The sequence below is a fragment of the Anser cygnoides genome, chromosome 1 (genome assembly GCF_040182565.1).
Source record: "Anser cygnoides isolate HZ-2024a breed goose chromosome 1, Taihu_goose_T2T_genome, whole genome shotgun sequence".
NCBI lineage: Eukaryota > Metazoa > Chordata > Aves > Anseriformes > Anatidae > Anser > Anser cygnoides.
The window spans coordinates 85,891,071-85,908,923 of NC_089873.1; the positions used below are offsets into that span (position 1 = coordinate 85,891,071).

The 17,853-nt window shown below is 34.6% G+C and overlaps 1 protein-coding gene and 1 long non-coding RNA gene across 6 annotated transcripts in view; both read left to right on the forward strand.

Moving 5' to 3' along the window:
* The window catches only part of CADM2 (cell adhesion molecule 2), a 666,627-nt gene that overhangs the window by 228,668 nt on the left and 420,106 nt on the right, over nt 1-17,853 (forward strand). The gene's annotated exons all lie outside the window — the stretch shown is intronic.
* The window catches only part of LOC136791367 (uncharacterized), a 108,226-nt gene that overhangs the window by 72,163 nt on the left and 18,210 nt on the right, over nt 1-17,853 (forward strand). The window contains exons 3-4 of the long non-coding RNA XR_010833208.1: nt 1,551-1,586; nt 7,659-7,794. This is a non-coding gene — a long non-coding RNA (uncharacterized lncRNA). The remainder of the gene's footprint in view (nt 1-1,550; nt 1,587-7,658; nt 7,795-17,853) is intronic.

Consider the following 17,853-nt stretch of genomic DNA (forward strand, 5'->3'; position numbering starts at 1 on the left):
AGCTGGCCCGGGCTGCCCAAAGGGATGCCCCAGACCATGTGGCATTGTGCTGAACAGTAAATTTGGGGTAAAAAGGGAGGAAGGGGGTGATATTCAGAGTGGGGCAGCTGCCGGTCAGGGCAGCTAAGCCACAACATCCTCCTATGGAACAAGTTAGCTCTTGTCCAAGGTAATCTTATAGACTTGGTCTAGTAGCTATGAGATTCCGAGGTAACAATTAGCCTAGTTAATTTCAAACAATGTTAAGAGGAAATCATTAAGGTCAGTGCTAATATATGCTAATACTATGTTAGCTATGCCTGAAACCGAAGCATAAAAATTAGATGAAATTATAATATTGGGTACCACCAATAACAGATTGTTTGTTATTGTATGGTTTGTGAAAGTAACAGTGAACAACAGACTAAAAAAAAGTGCAGACTAAAATTATTTCACAGTGTTTCACACTGTTGAAATATTATGATGTATTTGTAAAGAACATCTTAAGAAATATATAACCAAATCTTAATTCAACAAGGAGAAAGGAGGGAGAAGAACCATAAATTTTTTGAAAGTAATACATTTTTTAAACAATTCTAAATACAATTAGGATTGTAAGCAATTGTTTCAAAGAGAAATTTATAAGTGCTCTGTACCAAACCCACCTGTTTGAGCTGATATTAGGTGATATTTTACTTACATAATAGCTTGCTGTGTTATGCTTTCATTCTCCATAAAGAAACCAAGATGTAGGTGTTTTGGCTTCGTTTGAATATGATCTCACATCTTCATCTGATGAAGACTTTGGCAGTAGGATTCTAGGATGACTGTCATCTCTCCTTTCTTACTGATTTCTGTCTGTTTTGTGAGCATACCTGTCATTTCTTTTCCTTTTCAACTAGATTTTAGGCCATGCTTGAGACCTTACTGTCTTTCTTTTGAATAAAGATATATGGTGCTTTTAGTGCATTATTCTGCTGTGGGAGATGTTACAAACTGCAGCCTGCTCTTCCTTAGCTTTATTAAGGAAGCCTCTGTAGAAGGCTGCTACCATCTAGCCTAGAGCAACTTGTACTCGCTTTTCTTTGTTTAGCCAGGTCACTGACCCTCTGTGGAATAGAAAGGAACATCCCAGTAAGCTAGTATTGATATAAATAATTTCCAACATAAAAAGCAGAAAGGTGCTAGTAAATAGAGAGGCAAGGAGCAGTTTGTACAAATCACGTGTCAAACTGGAGTCTAAGAAGCTTATTTATTAATCAGTTTTAGCATGATATTTTTAACTCGTGTTTTCATGGGAGAAGCACATTAGAGAAGCACTTTTTCACTTTTTAACCAAATAGAGGAGGAAGAAAAAAAAAAGCATCAATATACTTAGAATATTTGAATGAACAGAAGAATTGTCAAATTGTTGCCCTTTATGGTAGGATGTATTCTCTTTGAGAGGAAATGTTCTTCAGTGGTGGAATGGTGTCTTACATTTTTCTGGTTATTCTCCCCAGGATACTCTTAGAACAGTGCTGAACTTTACTTTTCTGTTAAATATTTTAAACACTCTTCTTTGTACACAGGATGAGCAGAATGCCAATTAGAAGGAGTTCATCAGTGTGAGTATTCTTCTTTTTTTTTTTTTTTCCCCTCTGTATCTGTTTGAAGCTATCATTGCCCAAACTCAGCTCCTTTTTGCTATAAATACCTATGACCTATGGTTAAAAAAAATGATCATATAAAACTGGCAGTAAACAGTGTTCTGATTAAAAAATACAGCTGCTCCGTGGGCTTTATTCCTGCTGTCTGTTTGAATGGCACATATTGGTAACCAAAACGTTGCCAGTGCTGATTTTTGCGTCTGAAAAATATGCTTCAAAATAAAATGCTTTTTAATTTGTTAAAAGTTACAGTATGAAGAAAACTTTGTAGCAGCAAGATTAAACTAAGTAACTAAGGCAGTGCACATATTTTGTTGGGTTTTATCAGATGTTTGCCTTTTTCACATTAAAAGACAAAAACTTTCAAAACTGTATAAATGACTAGAGGCTAAGGGGCTGCAGAACTGGACATAAGGTGAAGATTTCTAAATTACTGAAGTACTTGTCTGCATTTAGTATAACTCTTCAGGCATTAGACAGTATTTTGAGGAATGGGTATAACAGATACATAACGAAAGCTAACTCTTCAGTTCATATTGTGAAAGTGAAATAAATTGTTAGTAACATACATTTATTCAGAAGCACCAAGACTTCATTTTGCTGTTTTATACAAGGAATGGACTCAGTGTAGGAGAATTACAGCTGAAAGAGACCTCAGGAGGCTTCTAGTTCAACCCTCTGCTCAGGCACGCTCAGCTATGGGGTCAGATTAGGTTGCTCAGGGTCTTCCCCAGTGAGAACTTGAAAATCTCCCGGGCATAACCTGGGGAATTTCACAACCTCTCTGGGCAACCTGCTTCGCTGCCTGACTGTCCTCATGAGGAAAAACCTTTTCCTTGCATCCAGTTGAATTTTTTTTTTTCTTTTTCCAGTTTATGCCTGTTAAAATAATAAGGCTTTTTAAATAAGATTACAGACTAGGTATGGTTCTGCTTAATGCAGAAGTGAGGAATGCAGGCTCATTTCTGGAGGTCACATTAAGTTTTTGTTTGTTTGTTTAACCAATTGCATGTTTCAGTGCAAACACAGTACTGGTTATGCTACTTCTGTAAGTTGGCAAGATTGTATAGAAAGCTTCAAATGTATTAACACAGATTTCCATCTGCTTAATGTAATGTCACCTTGGAATGGGTTCCACAAGTTACTCCATGACACAAAAAAGAACTGAAACCACTCAGAAATGTCTTTCAGTATATCATATTTTCAATTGTTACAGCTTAAGGATTTACTGGCTCTTTAGAGTTCCTGAACATTGGTCACTGCCATGGTACAAAACCTTGGTATGCGCTAGAAATAATGCTATATAGTAGAAACAACTATTAAAAATAAACAAACAAAAAAAAAATAGGCAGTTCAGAGATCTATTTGTCTGACTATTCCTAGTGGTAGTAAAGTGGTAAAGAGAATTAAAAGTTAGGAAGAGAGATCAAAAGAACAAAGCTGTCTAAAAATATCTTAGAAATCCATTAATGAGACTGTTGTTTAGTTACTAAATGGTAGGGGAACAGATTATCATGATCACATTAGACAGAAAAAATTTTCTTCCATTTGTTTATGCCAATTTTTTTTTTCCCATATTTTATTGCTTGTCAACGCTTCTTTGGGTTTGATTTAATATATGAAGCAGAAGAACATTCTTATGATTACAATTGAGATTTTTAGAAGAGAGGTTGAAACAAAGCAAGACTATTGTATTTTATTCTGTCCTAATAAAGGATCATTTATATTTATATTTGTTGGAACCAGCAACTATAATTCTCTGGATCGGTTCATTCATTTACAACATAAACACTCATAGCTTTCATGGTGGTCAATTACTTGTACCTGTTGTATTTCAGTTCAGCGTGCATTTTTTCTCAACTGGATTTAGATTATTTGATCTTGAATAATATGTATGTATCTATAATACCTATTATATTAAATATTACAAAAAAAAAAGGCTGCTAAACTTATTTATATTTTTTTTTCGTAGATGTGCAGGATCTTAAGTATACTTGCTCTGGTAAAACTTTTCAAAAGGTCTAGCCAGATGTTAAAGATACTTAGAAGAAGAGCAAAGAACCAAGGGAAAACATAGTGAGATTCTCATCTGTGTATATTCTCAGATTCCTGGGAATACTGTGTTTTAGGATTTTCCTGAGATAGATGTTGTTTTTGTCTGCTCCATGGTCTTGGGAAATTTTTTCCTCCGTGAGTTTTTTTTTCCTTGAGATTTTTTTTTTTAATAGAATTTATCTATATTTTTGTCATTCATAACTGCCCTATGGTAATGACTTGCACAGTTTGGCTATGAATTGTGTAGAAAAAGGACAAACTCTCTCTCTCTGTTATTTAATGATACCATGTAATGGTTTCTGGTTTTATATTGTGAAGAAAACTGAATTGCTTGTTATTTAGTGATAAAGATGATATACTCTCCTTGTCACCATATTTTGCATTAAAATGGTTTAAAAAAAAAACACCTACATTAAGCATGTTAAGCTATGAAATGAAAAGGCTGTTATCACATGAAAGTAAATGTAAAGGAAGTATGTTTGATTATTTTTGAAAAAATAATTTATCTAGTTTGTTATCATTATGCATTGTTTTTAGACTGAGGTGATCTCAGCAAAAAAACCGCGATTAAATCCCAAGCTGACAAATGTTATTTATATCAAAATCTTACTTAAATTTAAGAGTGGTGACATACCTCATTGTTTCTGGGAGAAGTGCTGCTTCAGCAGGACTAAGCAAATGAGAATTTCCACAATTTTGAAAATTAATAAATGTCCACTGTGATTGTGCTTTTCCTTCTACTTGCTCTAATTACTGAGTTAAATATATTTGGGACAGGGTAAGAGCTTCTATCTCGTCAGTTACAGAACTTCGGGTGACTGATGGTAATTTCTGAAGCAATAATAATGCAGTTGTCTTTGATTTATAACCTTTGTCTCCCCATCCGCAGTCCTGGTTTCAAATCTGTATTGACCAGCCATCTCTGACAATAAAGTCGCATAGTTTGCTTACCCCCGTCCAGCTGTGCCTGGAGTATAGTTCCTTATATACTATGTGAAAATGTTCAGCAGGTCTGGTTTTGGCACAGGAGTTCACTCTGAGGGAATGTATTAACTGAAAAATTGTATGAAAGACAGTACTGTGTATAAGGAAGAATAAACAGTTTTGAGAAATCATATCTAAAAAATCAACCCCCTCAAAAACAAGGAAACCCAAGGCAATCTATGTAGATGCTAACACCTTAGATACATGCCACCTTCTACATAAAGCCTCTGCAAAGATTGAAGCCAGGACTACAAGGGTAGTTAGATACCTTTTAGAGATAGATTGAGTACATCTCTCATAAAGTCTTAACAGGCTTTAGTGCTCTGCTAGGTCAGCTTGTTTCCTTTCTCAAAAGTCACAAACCTGACACTGTGAAGATAACTCACCTTCCTTCACAAGGATTTTTGTACTTGAAGCTTTTTTGATCCTTATGCTTTCAGTCTCACAAAACAGGTATCAGTTTGTTTTATAGACCAGAAAAAATGATATTGTCTTTCAAATCTGTACTTATCGCTTGTTTTCTGGGAAGAGATGATGTCTTCCTGAGCAGATTGCATTCATTTTAAGAATTATAGTCATGTGGTGATCATTCTATGAGCTTTAACAGCAAAATGTATTTGCACCAAAAAATCTCATCATAGTCATATAGTTATCTTACAGATAACTTCATAAAATAGTTGCATTTCAGTATTCATAATATTATGTAAAATTTCTATATCCATTATGTTACTATATAATACAGCTTACAACAAGTCCATTCTCAGTATCAGATGAGATGCCATTAACAGTTGTCATAGAACAATAGAGATAAATGTTTGTTTTTTATGGCTAGGAAGTTTCTAACATCATTTACAAATGCCCTTTGTAGAAGGAGACAGCAGTGATGTCAAACTATACTTAATATATGCTTACTGCTTACTGCTTAATGTAACTTACAGTTATATTTCTTGAGGTAGTATTTAGTTGCCTCAACATGTGTCTCTTGCAGTCTTAAATGTAACAGTGCCTGGGCTCTAGCTGCTTCTCTGGAAAAGTGCGAGCTGCCTACAGTCCTCTGTCATAGGAAATAGAGGCCCGTCACGGGCCTGTATGGGTAGCATACTGCCGGTAGCTAGTCATTCCATCCCATCCATATGACTTCATTTTATCAGTAGTTAATCTCAAGAATATTTCCTATAAATATTTTTTAATTTTCTCATGTTGATGGTTACACCAAAAAATCTTAGTTCAGTGTAGGAAAGTACATAAGTACATCAGTAAGTTATTCAGTTGTAACAACTATTTAATAGGGTTACTTGTGTTGTACATATTTTCATAGAGCAGGGAGAGGTTTTCATATTTATACAGTCAAAGTGTCTTGTAAATTACCTGTAAATACAGCAATTCAATTTTAGAAATGTGTATCAATTTTAAACATCTCATTTTTAAACATCTCTTTATAGAACAGTGCAATAATTTTGTTCTACATTAATTACCTGTGTATTCATCGACTATTTTCTGTGATAACAATTTACAAAGTACCAGCCATTAGGATTGAAAACAAGAAGGAAACGCTTCAGTAAGCTTTGCTTTTCTGAAGAAATGTGTAGACTTTGGTAGAATCAAAATTCTTAGCTGCAACTTTGGAAATCTTTTGTGATAGAGACCACTGTTGGCTAACTGTTTGGTGTTCTTGAAAGAATCTGTTGAGAACAGGAATTCAATAGGTAGAATCAATTGCAATAATCTAGTGGTGGGGCAAAGAAGAAAACTAGTAGTGTCAAGATTTGCTGTAGAAAAAAATGTCAAACAAAGTAATGGAAAGCTTTGTTTCATGACAGCTACTTAGCACAGAGCGTGAGATTTTTCAAAGCATGTTTCATTGTATAGGCCCTGATTGTTGAGTACACTTTTAGGCTCTCTAAAAATAATAACTGCTATTGCTAGCTGTACATCCGGAAGTGGATCATAAGAACGTTGAACCTGAAAAGCAGGTGGAGTGTATTTCATGATTTCTTGTTTCTGTGCCTTCGGTCTCCTTGAAAAGTAAAATAAATAAATAAATACAGGATTATTAGATGAGCTTCACACTGCTATCCATTCTCCATCTTCTTCTGAAGTTTGAGTTCATGTGAGCTACAGAAGTTCATAAAGACCCTGCAGTTTTATGAGTTCAGAAATTTGTAAAACCTCTGCAAAATGGTTTCTCTTTATCCCACACAGATCTTCCCAGCAGTAATGCAAAGTCTGTCTGGAATACTATGAATTAAAACAAATTCAATTAAGATGATCATGAGTATTCAGTTACACTTTATTTGAATTTTCTCTTCTTTAGATTCTTCATCACTTCATAACATAGGGAAGTTTAAATAATTTTAAATCACAGTTTGTTTAAGAGTATAGAGGTAGATCCCACAGAAGATTATGTTGAGGCATACAGTTCTTCCTCTCTGGAGTCCCATTGCTTTCACTGCAAAAATAGCACATCCTCCATTCAGGACATGAGGGAAAATGTCCTTTGTATCAAAAGAAAACATGAGTTAGGATGACTGCTGCCACAGTGTACTTTTAACCTGTAGCTGATGGAGATGAAGGCTTGTTCTGTTGAAAGAGGGAATTTTGAGCGTGAGACAGCTTTATTAGCTTTCTCACTGTCGCTTGGTGTGCAAAGCATGCCACCCTCCCCTGACACAACAGCTTCTGCTCCCTTTCGTGGGTGGGATGCATCATCTTCAGCTTTGTCCACTGCTGCACAGGGGTTCTTCCACTCTATGTGGTGGTCTCAAGTATGCTCTGGAAGCTCTTGCATGGCAAACTTTTAGTCCTGTAAGCTGCTCTCCTTTCCGTCACTGTAGTGCTGGAAGGTAGCTGGAAGCCTGAGCTGCTGCTGGGCTCTTTGCATGCTCTGCTTACGGCGTTTCTGCCATGCTGCTGGCATTGGCTCACTTGCACACACCATGCCAGGGCCCCTTGGAAGCAGTTCATTTCAGACTTGTTTTTCTTTTCTTCAAGGCTAGAAATGGAAGTCTGTGCAACAATTGCACTCTTTATAGATTTTATTTTCTGTGCTTTCGCAATGGTTCAGCCGAGAACGTTTTGATCTGGTTGTTCTTCATGCCGTGCTGAACCAGGAAGAAGTCAAAGAAAGGTAATGCTTCATTTTTGGAATTTGATTATTTCTGCAAAATATTTGTCATGCTTTTGTTCAGAACTTCCACTTAACTGAACCGTATTCTTCTGAAAGGACAATTTAAAGGAAATAGCTTTAATATTCTGCTTATAATTGGTACTTTCTTCTGGTCTTTCTTGGAAGTCCGCTCCTACCAGCTCTTTTGAAGAGCCCCTTACATGAAGCAGGTGGTGTTCTGAAATTGGAATCAGGGGAACATTCATATATGCTAGTTAGTTCTATGACATGAGTTCATTTCATTATATCAGAAAAACAAAACTTTGAAAAGAATACATTACAAGAGGCACGGTTATGAATTTACAAATTGATGAATTATTGATTATGCCTATCAACACAAAACAAATTAAAGATAAGGGAAAAGATTATTTGAAAAGCTGTGTTCATTCAAAATGCATTATAATGATATAAATAATTATAGAAAAGCTAAAATATTAAAAAAGGCAAGACAATCACACTGGTTCTGATTCATTTCTCTGGCAGTTGTTAATACAGCTGCTGTACATGAAAATGTATGGTTCTTGAAATGGTGTGTGGATATTTGACAGGAGAAGAAGGCTTAATGTTAAAACATAAAATGCAAGAACATGGGAATATAAAATTAATTAAAAGTAAGTAGATGGTTCTTTCTAAACAGGCATGCATTAAAATGCTTACGAAGTATGCAGTCCCCAAAGAATTTGTTTATGGAAAGAGGCAGGCTATGAACATTTGAAAAGTGTACTCTGAATGTGATGGAACTATTCAACATACTGTGATGGAACCCACTTGGGAGTAAAATAATTTCAGTAGGCAGATATGACATAAGTCCAAAGAAAAATCTTAACCTATTCTAGCCTATTATTTAAAATAACTTTCTAAAGTTCCATCGAGTATTTTAAAAATAGTTTTAGATCAGCTGCTTTGAGTGTATCTGACGTTACCATGTTTTAATTCTGTATATTAACTAGAAACGTGATATATAATTAATATATTTGGAAGAAACCCTTCTTTTGAATGTCTTTACATGATTTTAAATGTGTCCGTTTGCCTTAAATGGCTTTCTAAGCAATCTCAAGTAAATTGATTTGAAAGCTTGTGAAAAAATAAAAGGCTGTATTTATTTTATTCTGTATTTATTTGATTTAATTCTATTTAAGCAGAAGCTGCTAGAGCATATGACAGTTTTAAGGGTATGAATATTATAACTCTGTACTCATCTGTCTGGCATAGACACACATCAAGTTATTATGCATGAAATCCAGTTCTTAACTAATTAGCAGTCTCAACATGTCTCTGAAGTATAAATGAATTATTAAATGTTGGCCCAGGACTGATGAAAAATGGTTGTAGAGAAGGAATTACTTCTTTAGCTGTTGTAGATGAAGATGAGAAAAAAAGGATGATATTTCTATGTTTTTAAAAAACGGGGGAGGGAGAATGGATTGGTTTGAGTTGCTTGATTTCCATCAGAAATCTCCAAAAGAAGCATACTACATCCACTTCCTTGACACTCCTGTCAAAAGAAAGGTAGGGTTTTTACATGAAAATAGAAGTTGCAGGATTCTGAGCTAATCCTGTAGCAATCAAACTCATTTATAAATATACAATACGATTCTTTATAAAATGAACTGGTGGGTTTTTAAAGTATAGAAAGCCATAATTTGATGCCTGTTTCGTTTCTTCTTCATTTTTTATGAGAAAAAAAAAATAGAAAAAAAACATAGTTTTGGATTTTGTCTGTGTGTTTGTGATTGTATGCTGTGCAAGATATAGTCCTCTGTATTTTATGCTTATTTGGTCACAGAAGCATATTTTTCTCAACAGAATGCTGAACCTACCTGGTATAAAATACGTAACAGCTTTTATTAAATATCTGAAATGAAAAGACAGACTGTGGCAATGAAACAATGTCAGAACAAATTGTGACTTTACACTTCAAGCCTGGTAGCTCACCAAAGGTCCTCATAAGGACCCAATTCATCTTCAAATGCATGCTGTCTTGGAACTAATACCACACAGCACCTATGCCTATACTAGTAGCTCTGACCAAACCTGTAAATCTTTTTGTCACCATATATTGTGCGAAATAATCAATCTCAGTCCCTTGAGATACGATCTTGGTGAAAAAACTGTGATTCACCAACAATAAAGGGAGTAGTAAATCAGCTTTAAATGGGTGTTTTGGCTAGAGCAAAGAGGAGTTCAACACGTAAAATGGATTCATGCTGAAAAATGCTTTTCACAACATAAAGGTATGTTAGGAGGCATAATTTTAGCATTGCTAATGTTTCAGATAACGACTACTGGTAGAAGTGGCACTGCATGTTTAGTACAGTACCCTTTTTCCTTACCAGACTTACCTGCTACTTTGTATTGATTTAGTCATTTTATTTGTACCCTCTTTAGTCTACATCCTTGTCCTGCTTCACACTACTGTTTTAATGCATTGCTGGTTTTAAGAGGAAACACTGGCAAAAGCACAGTTGCGCTAAAGTGATTATTAAATCACTGTACTTAATACATAGCTGTCAAATGTTTTTTCAACTCCTTTCTTCTTCAGCTTGTTACGTATTTAGCTCATTTCATCTGAGAATAATCTAGAACACTACAGACACTTGAATGAAAGTAATTTAGGAAAGTTGCTGAGGAAGGAAATACAACTTTATTGTCATACTAATGTGAAAATAGTAGCTGACAATTAATAGCTGAGTGAAACATATTAAATAAACTGCTTCTTTTTAATTTGTTAGCACAAGAACATTTCTGACTTATATCAACTTCTTTAGATACTGATTTCTTTGAATCTTGTAAGTCCTCTTATTTTGACACTGTCTGGCCTTTATGCTATTACAGAAGTTATAATGCATTCAAATCTCTTTCCTCATTTCCTAATGCTAACATTACGTTGTTTACTGTATTTATTTTTTTGCTGCCTCCTAACTCCATCTCTCTACAAGCCTGTGGTCCACTCTTTTTTTTTTTTTTTTTTTTCCTGCTGTAATGTTTGGATTCATTTTCACCATTTCATTGTATGGATAACATCTATAGCCTTTAGAAAGCATTTATTATTAATGCTCTATTTTCACATAGGGAAATGAATGGAATGAAATGAAAGTACTCTTTTGCCCTCAAAATCAATATATAGCTTGTTCCTTTATTCTGTACTGTATGTCAGACTCTTAAAAAAACAAAACCAAGAAAAAAACTAACCACCCCTCTCAAAGGAGGAGTAAAAATAAACCAAAAACATGTACCCCCATGGCCATTTTTATATACATGTTCATGTAAACAGTATATAGAACTATGTTGTTCTTGACGTGTTAAATGTTGATCAGCTGAAGATTATAGGAAATGATCTTCCTTGAACTTGAGCCTTCCAGAGAATTTTTTCTATTTAATCTGAAGATAACAATTTTTCCTGCAAGGCGTGTTTATACAAATGATATTTTTTTCAGTTTAGGCTAAAATTTCCTCTTAATATGAGAAAACAGGGAAAAAATGCATTCTAAAATATATTTAATGGTAAATGATATTAAAGGTAGATGAGGCCTCTAAAGAATAATGTTGTAAATTTAAACCACTCTTACTTTTGATGAGTTCTGTTATAATCTATGTGAATCAATAATATTCATCATACAGTGCTTAACCAGCTAAGATGTTAGTTAAGAAAAATATTTTCTTAAATAGAAATCCAGCAGCTGTGCAAGACAATCTTGCTGCTTAATTTAGCTTTGTAAAATATAACTTTTTTTGTTTAGTTAATATTTTTGACTACTTTTGCCCGTTTTCCCTTCTAAGGAATCTAGAAAGTAGATTAAAAGTATTTTAGTTTGATCTCTTGCATTAATTAAGGTAAAAACTTTCAGTGCAATCTTTTTTCAAACATTCCGGCAAATTTTTACCTTCCTTTTATATAATTGGAATAATAATTATAGAGTATACTATCACTCCTTTGTATATACTTATTCAGAATGCCAAATGTTTATCTACATTTCAGGGAGGGTGATTTTTTGTTTGTTTGCTTGTTTACTGTTTGCTTTCTTATTCTATTAACGCAAGTTTGATTATCTGGATTCTATTATTTCCATCTGGTATAAGAATATCATTTTCTCTTAATTTGACAGAAAATAGTAAACGTTATAAGCTAGAAACCCCTGTCTGTTTTCTACTAGCAGTTTAAATATATTGCTGTCATACGGTTTTCCTACTCATAAATGAATAACTGAATACTCTGACATTCAGGAGCTTTAACTGATGTTGATATCCCACTAGCCTGTTTTGTCATCTTCTGACAAAACGTTTGGAAAGAAGATATGTGAGCACTCCACTGGATTTTCTTCCCTGATACAGCAGCATAATTGCCTGTATATTGGAGTATTTTGTCAGCAAATATATATCCAAATACTGAGAGCAGAAGCACCGTATTGAAACTGATGTAATTTGTTCAATAGTGTTGTGTTGTCCCCCTTTTACAAAATAGAATATCTAATTAGAGCTATTGAAATTCCTACTGTACAATCTGTGAAATCAGTAGAAACGCTACTGCAGATAAGCAAGTCTGTCTGTTGTTTTACATCATTCACATAAGCTACTTCTTAGAAGAAAGTAATGGACATTGGAAAAAAAAAAAAAGAAGTAATAGTCCCATTACTACCTGGAGTATTTTCACATTGCTCTTCAAAGGAATGGCACTGAATGCTTTGTCTTGGTGAGCTGAGGTGAAGTTTGGAGTGTGGAGGTGTGGAGGCAGTGACAGTGTCACTCCTGCTAAAGCAACAGGGAAAAAACATGTACCATTTTTGTTTGATGTGGTCCATTCCAAAATTAATTTGGCTTAGGACAATTGTAGTTACATGGGGTTTATTTTGACCCCTGAAAATAAAATCTCCTCTTTGAGCACTTCATTTAAAAAAAGACAGATGACAAGGAAATTATACCTTGCTCTCCTACAACAGGATAAACATTGTCATATTTTTGAGCATCAGGACAAAATGTATTTTTCCTGTGAGTGTTAAGATCTGAATAATTACCCTGTAGACATTATGAACACCACAAGGCAGAAAACAATTTTTTTTTTTTTAAATTCTCATAGTTTCTAATGACAAAGAAATATAGAAATACGGCCTTTATCTAAATAGTAGAGTTTATCATTCAGAGTTTAATGGGAAGAGATTAAACTTAGTGTACCATTAAGGAGTTATTTTGTTTTATTTTTAATTATACATTACAAAGTGAAATTCTGTAAAATCTAGGGTAGAATCTAACGTCTTGATACATTTTCAGTTCTGGAAGTTGAACACTTTCTCTTTGGGAGACTGAATTATACTCTTTTCTGGTTTATGCGTGATCAACTGTTGGTAATTGTGTTCCTGTTCAGAAGCTTTATTAATACAAAGAATGCATAAACAGGAAAGATCAAAGCTTGATTTCAAGTCTTAAACTGAACTTGTACTGAATTACATTGAGATGAAATTTGCATTATATTGGAAATTAGAAAAAATATACTTTGATTATGAGTTTAAAAACCAAAAAAAAGAAAAAAAAAAAGCCTGTGTTGAAAACAAAGACAAACATGCACATCAAACACCAAGGATGCTAATCTTTCAAGTGGATTTCAGGATTTGTGTTTCTATTTTATGATATTTCTTCTCAATTTTTAATTCATTTTAATCTTTTATACCATAATGAAGCACAGCCATGACCTGACTTGGGATGAGGAGAGGGCAAAGAAGGTAACCAATAAGCTGGTGCAACTGTAGGCTGTCAAAATTAGATTTATTTATTTTTTTAAATCTATCCATACATGTCATGTTTATTTTAGTTATAAATAAAATTGATAAAATTAGTTTAATTATATAATTTTAGAATTAAAATATTAAAACTAATTATAATAAAATATTGTAGTTGCATAATTCAAAAATTTATCCGTCATGTTTATTTTAGTTATAATTGTTTTATTGTTTAGCAATCTATTGTATTTCAAAAACTGATTTTAATGTTTCTAAACTTTTAATAGCTTTGTTTACACTCAAGAAAGGTTCATCAGACTCCTGATGTATTTGGCAGAATTTTAAAACAGCTGATTTTGAACCTTCTATACTATAGTAGACTGTGCAACATACATGAAGACGTGCCAAACTAAGAAAGCAAACCTGAAACTTAAGACTATGTTAAAAAAATAATAAAAAAAAAAATGTTGAAAGTGAAGATGATCGTAATGGGAACGCACAGTTTTGTTTATACTGATAGTTTTCAAAAATCACCTAAAACTAAGTTTCATACATCAAAGAGGTAGTCTCATGAATGTCACGTGCTCTTTGGGACTAGCCTGTTCTATGTAACAATATCAGGAGATGGTGTCTGCCAAAGGCCTTTGCTGTCTTCTCTTCAAAGAGAAGAAATTATTTTATAAAATAATTAAGAAGAGGGGCATCTACGTGTCAGTCTGACCTTATCTGACAGATTCTGCATGTATGTAGTACAGCCCAGCCAGGCTGGGGCAGTACATATACAAGTCGCATGCCTCAAAGTAGAACACTCAGTAGAAAAAAACACACCACCGTTTTTGAAAGAAATATTGATACAGCTCTATCAATGGTCAGTACAGCCACACTGAGGTCCATGGCTAGCTGCTACTAAAACCAGTGATCTTGCAGGGCTCAGCTTTGCCCTGATGGCAAACCACAGGACCCCCAGGGAAGCAACTGGAGTCAGTGGCTGCTGTTGCTTGAAAATGTAAGTTTGCAGGTAGGGGACTAATGCTTCTTGCTGCCCTTTTTATCCCTTCCACCCTCCCCTTGTAGGTGGCTTGCCTCATTTATTTGCATATTTTATCTACAAAGATTTGGCATCTCCAAAAGAAGCCACCTGTTCGTTATAAACCTGGACTGTGGAATGAAAAAGTCACATCGTCTGGTGCCTGATGGACATGCATGGAGCAGACTGCTGATGGTCTGGAGGCATCTTTAGTCATGGCTCAAAGACCTCCGTCCAGAGTCTGGCTCTCTGCTTATATTTTTTTAATATGATATCTTGGCACACGAAACTCTGTCAGACAGCTGACGTTAAAATGGAGCCTTTTTCTGTAAGCCCACAATTAGCGCATCTTTATTTCTAGAGATCATTAATATTCACATTATTACTTTTAATAAAATTTCTGTAACTATTTAGTCAATGTATTCAATTTGCCACTTCCAAACTCTCCAAGTGTGCAAACCAACAGAAGATGAACTTTCAAATTTGTCGTTTTTTTTCCCAGTACTTGTATATAATAATTAAATTGGTCTCAAAATATGAATGCATCTAAAGTGTATGAGGTTTTTAGGAGATTTTGTAATAAGGTCATATAGGTTAGTTTAAAAATGGAAGAGTTAGAATTTCATTAAATGGAAAGGAAAAATACCTTTTAAACAGGGAAATAGCAGATGGTTAGGGGTAAAAATCCCTGATTTTTGTCTGCATCTTTTTTTTTGTCACTGGAAGGACGAGGTCTCTTAAAGGCACGTGCAGGCTGCTTCCTTTTCTCCCAGTCCACATAGCTAAAATGATACATCCTCTGTGGAACAGCAATCTTCTAACCTGGGTTTACTTTCAGTAGGAAGATAAATACCCCCCAGAGGGATCTAATCACTTAACGTAATGATCTCTGCATTTGGGTCAGGAGTAAACAAGATCCTCATTTGGGTCATGATGCTCGTGATTGTATGTAAAAGGGAAGAAAAAAAAAGTAAGGAAATCCATCTTTTGCTATACTTATTGGCATATCTTTGCCTTTTTTCAGTGGATCCTGTCTCTACAAACACCACTGAGTTGTTGAGGCTGGTCTCAGTTTAGATCATTCAGCTGAAAGTAAAGTGTGCTTCCTTAAGAATTTGTGAATTACACTGATAAAGGGAAAACTACAGTAAAAGAAAGTAATCAAGATGAAGAACAATATCTGAAATAGTAAAAACCCAGTTAAACAACAACAAAAGAGTATGTGTTTTCATAAGTTATTCTATGATAATTTTATACAACAGGCACATTAAAAGTAGTCATGTCTTGTGTTATGGATATTTCCTATTCGAAATAAAGTAGTGAATAGGTACAGACTCGTGCCATAGCTATTGAACTTCTGTCTTCAGTGGGAATATAGGATATAGGTGTTAAGCCTCAGAGTCCTTGCAAATTTCCCTGAAAAAAAAAAAAAAAAAGATTATTTTATGTGATACAAGTTATTTCTTTCAAATACGGGCAACACTTTATGTGGTAACTTAGTCTGTCTAACAATTCACAGAAGGTTAAAATATGTTTCCATGTAATCTTATTTGAGAATTTGCAGGCCTTCTGAATCAGCTGTAAAGTTACTGAAGGCAGAGAAATGAATGAAGAAGGGTATCATCCCAAAGCAAAGAAAGTTTTCTGATTAGTTGGTTTGTCTCAGTGTAACCATTTCAGTACCAGAGCATGAATCAGCTTGCTATGAGAAAGAAGTTCTTTTGAACCAAAGCTTAAAGTGATGATACATTTCTATGTCTTATGAGGAAACCTAGTAGAACAGATTTTATTTTTATTTTTTTTCCCAAAGATAAAAATCTGTGAAGTTTTGATCTCTTAAGGGCTAATTTTCAGATGTTGCAAAATCTGTTTATTCTTTTGACTTTGGACATCAGTTCGGGATCTTGTTGTCTTTCTCATCTGTATTTCAACCAAGTCAAGTGAGAAATAAATCCTTAGTGAAGAATCATGCAATTCTCTTTCATTCCTCTACTGATTTGGATAAAATCTGGTATTTTGAAGAATGTATTAGATTTATAATGTTCTTTGGTTCTCTTTTTCTCTGTGCAAACAAAATCCTATCACCTCTGATTTTTTTTTTTTTTTTAATAAAGATTCTGTGCACGTATTACTAGATTAAATTTAATCTAAGGTGATTGTTTTCCAGCTAGTGTTGTTTCCAGTGTTGTCTCTTGTTAGACTACTGTTTGAAAACAGACAAATCCTCATCCAACGTCCAATTTAGGAAATAGGAAATAGTGCATAGAGATCTGGATCAAGCAGAAAGCCTCCTTTGACAACAAATTTTTCCTAATTGCAAGAGAAGAAAGATTTTCCACGCTGCAAAATGTATTGTCGGTTAAGAATATTGTTGGTGGTCAAAACTAAATAACAAGGTGATCTTTGTTGTTCAGGAGGTGAAATTATAGTCAATGTGTTTAAATGCAAAACAATCTGCTTTTTAAAGGGATTAGACAGTAATTTTATATCTCCCAGAAAAGAAGAAACACAAAACATATGATTACAGGACCTTGCTTTGCAGCGTTTATTTAAACTTCATTCAGTTACTTAAAGGTTGGTTTCTGATGCCACCTAAGATGTGTCAAGGTAGCCAAGAGATCTGCACAGGGCTGACGGAGGACACAGGACTTGAGGGAGGCAGGAGGCTGGCTGGGTTAACAGCTGGGCAGCAGGCAAGAGACCCTGAGCATCACAGACAGCACGGGGCACCTGCATTTGGTTTGTACACACAGTAACTCAACAGCTGTGTCCTGGCTCCCTCTTTTCATTGTTCTCATTCAGTATTATTATTTTCATTATCAACATATTAAAGATGGAAGGCATCGAATGAGGATTGAGCCTTTATTGAGTTCTCTACAATTTAATTCCCAGAATGGTAAGTAATGTTTTGGCTGTTTTACATGAGCATTGCTTTTAAAATTTCATTCTAGCATTCGCTTCAGTGTCTTGCCAAAGTTGATTTTAAAGGTTTTTAATGTCTTTGGATTTCTGAGAAAACAGGTCTATAGACTGAGCTTCTTTGATAAAGGAAAACACTCAGTAGAAAACAGTACGATCAGGAGAGAAAGGCATACCAAACACCATATCAACTCTGAACAAGCAGGTGATACTTAGGAGTATCTATCTGTCTTTGTTTTGAATCGGTTTTGAATCAGTGGTAGTATCCATAGTCTTAAAATTTTGTGATAGGGATGACTTTCGCAAAAGCAGGATCAGCCCAAGGATGAGTTCTTCTACTATCAGACAACTGTTTAGGAACAG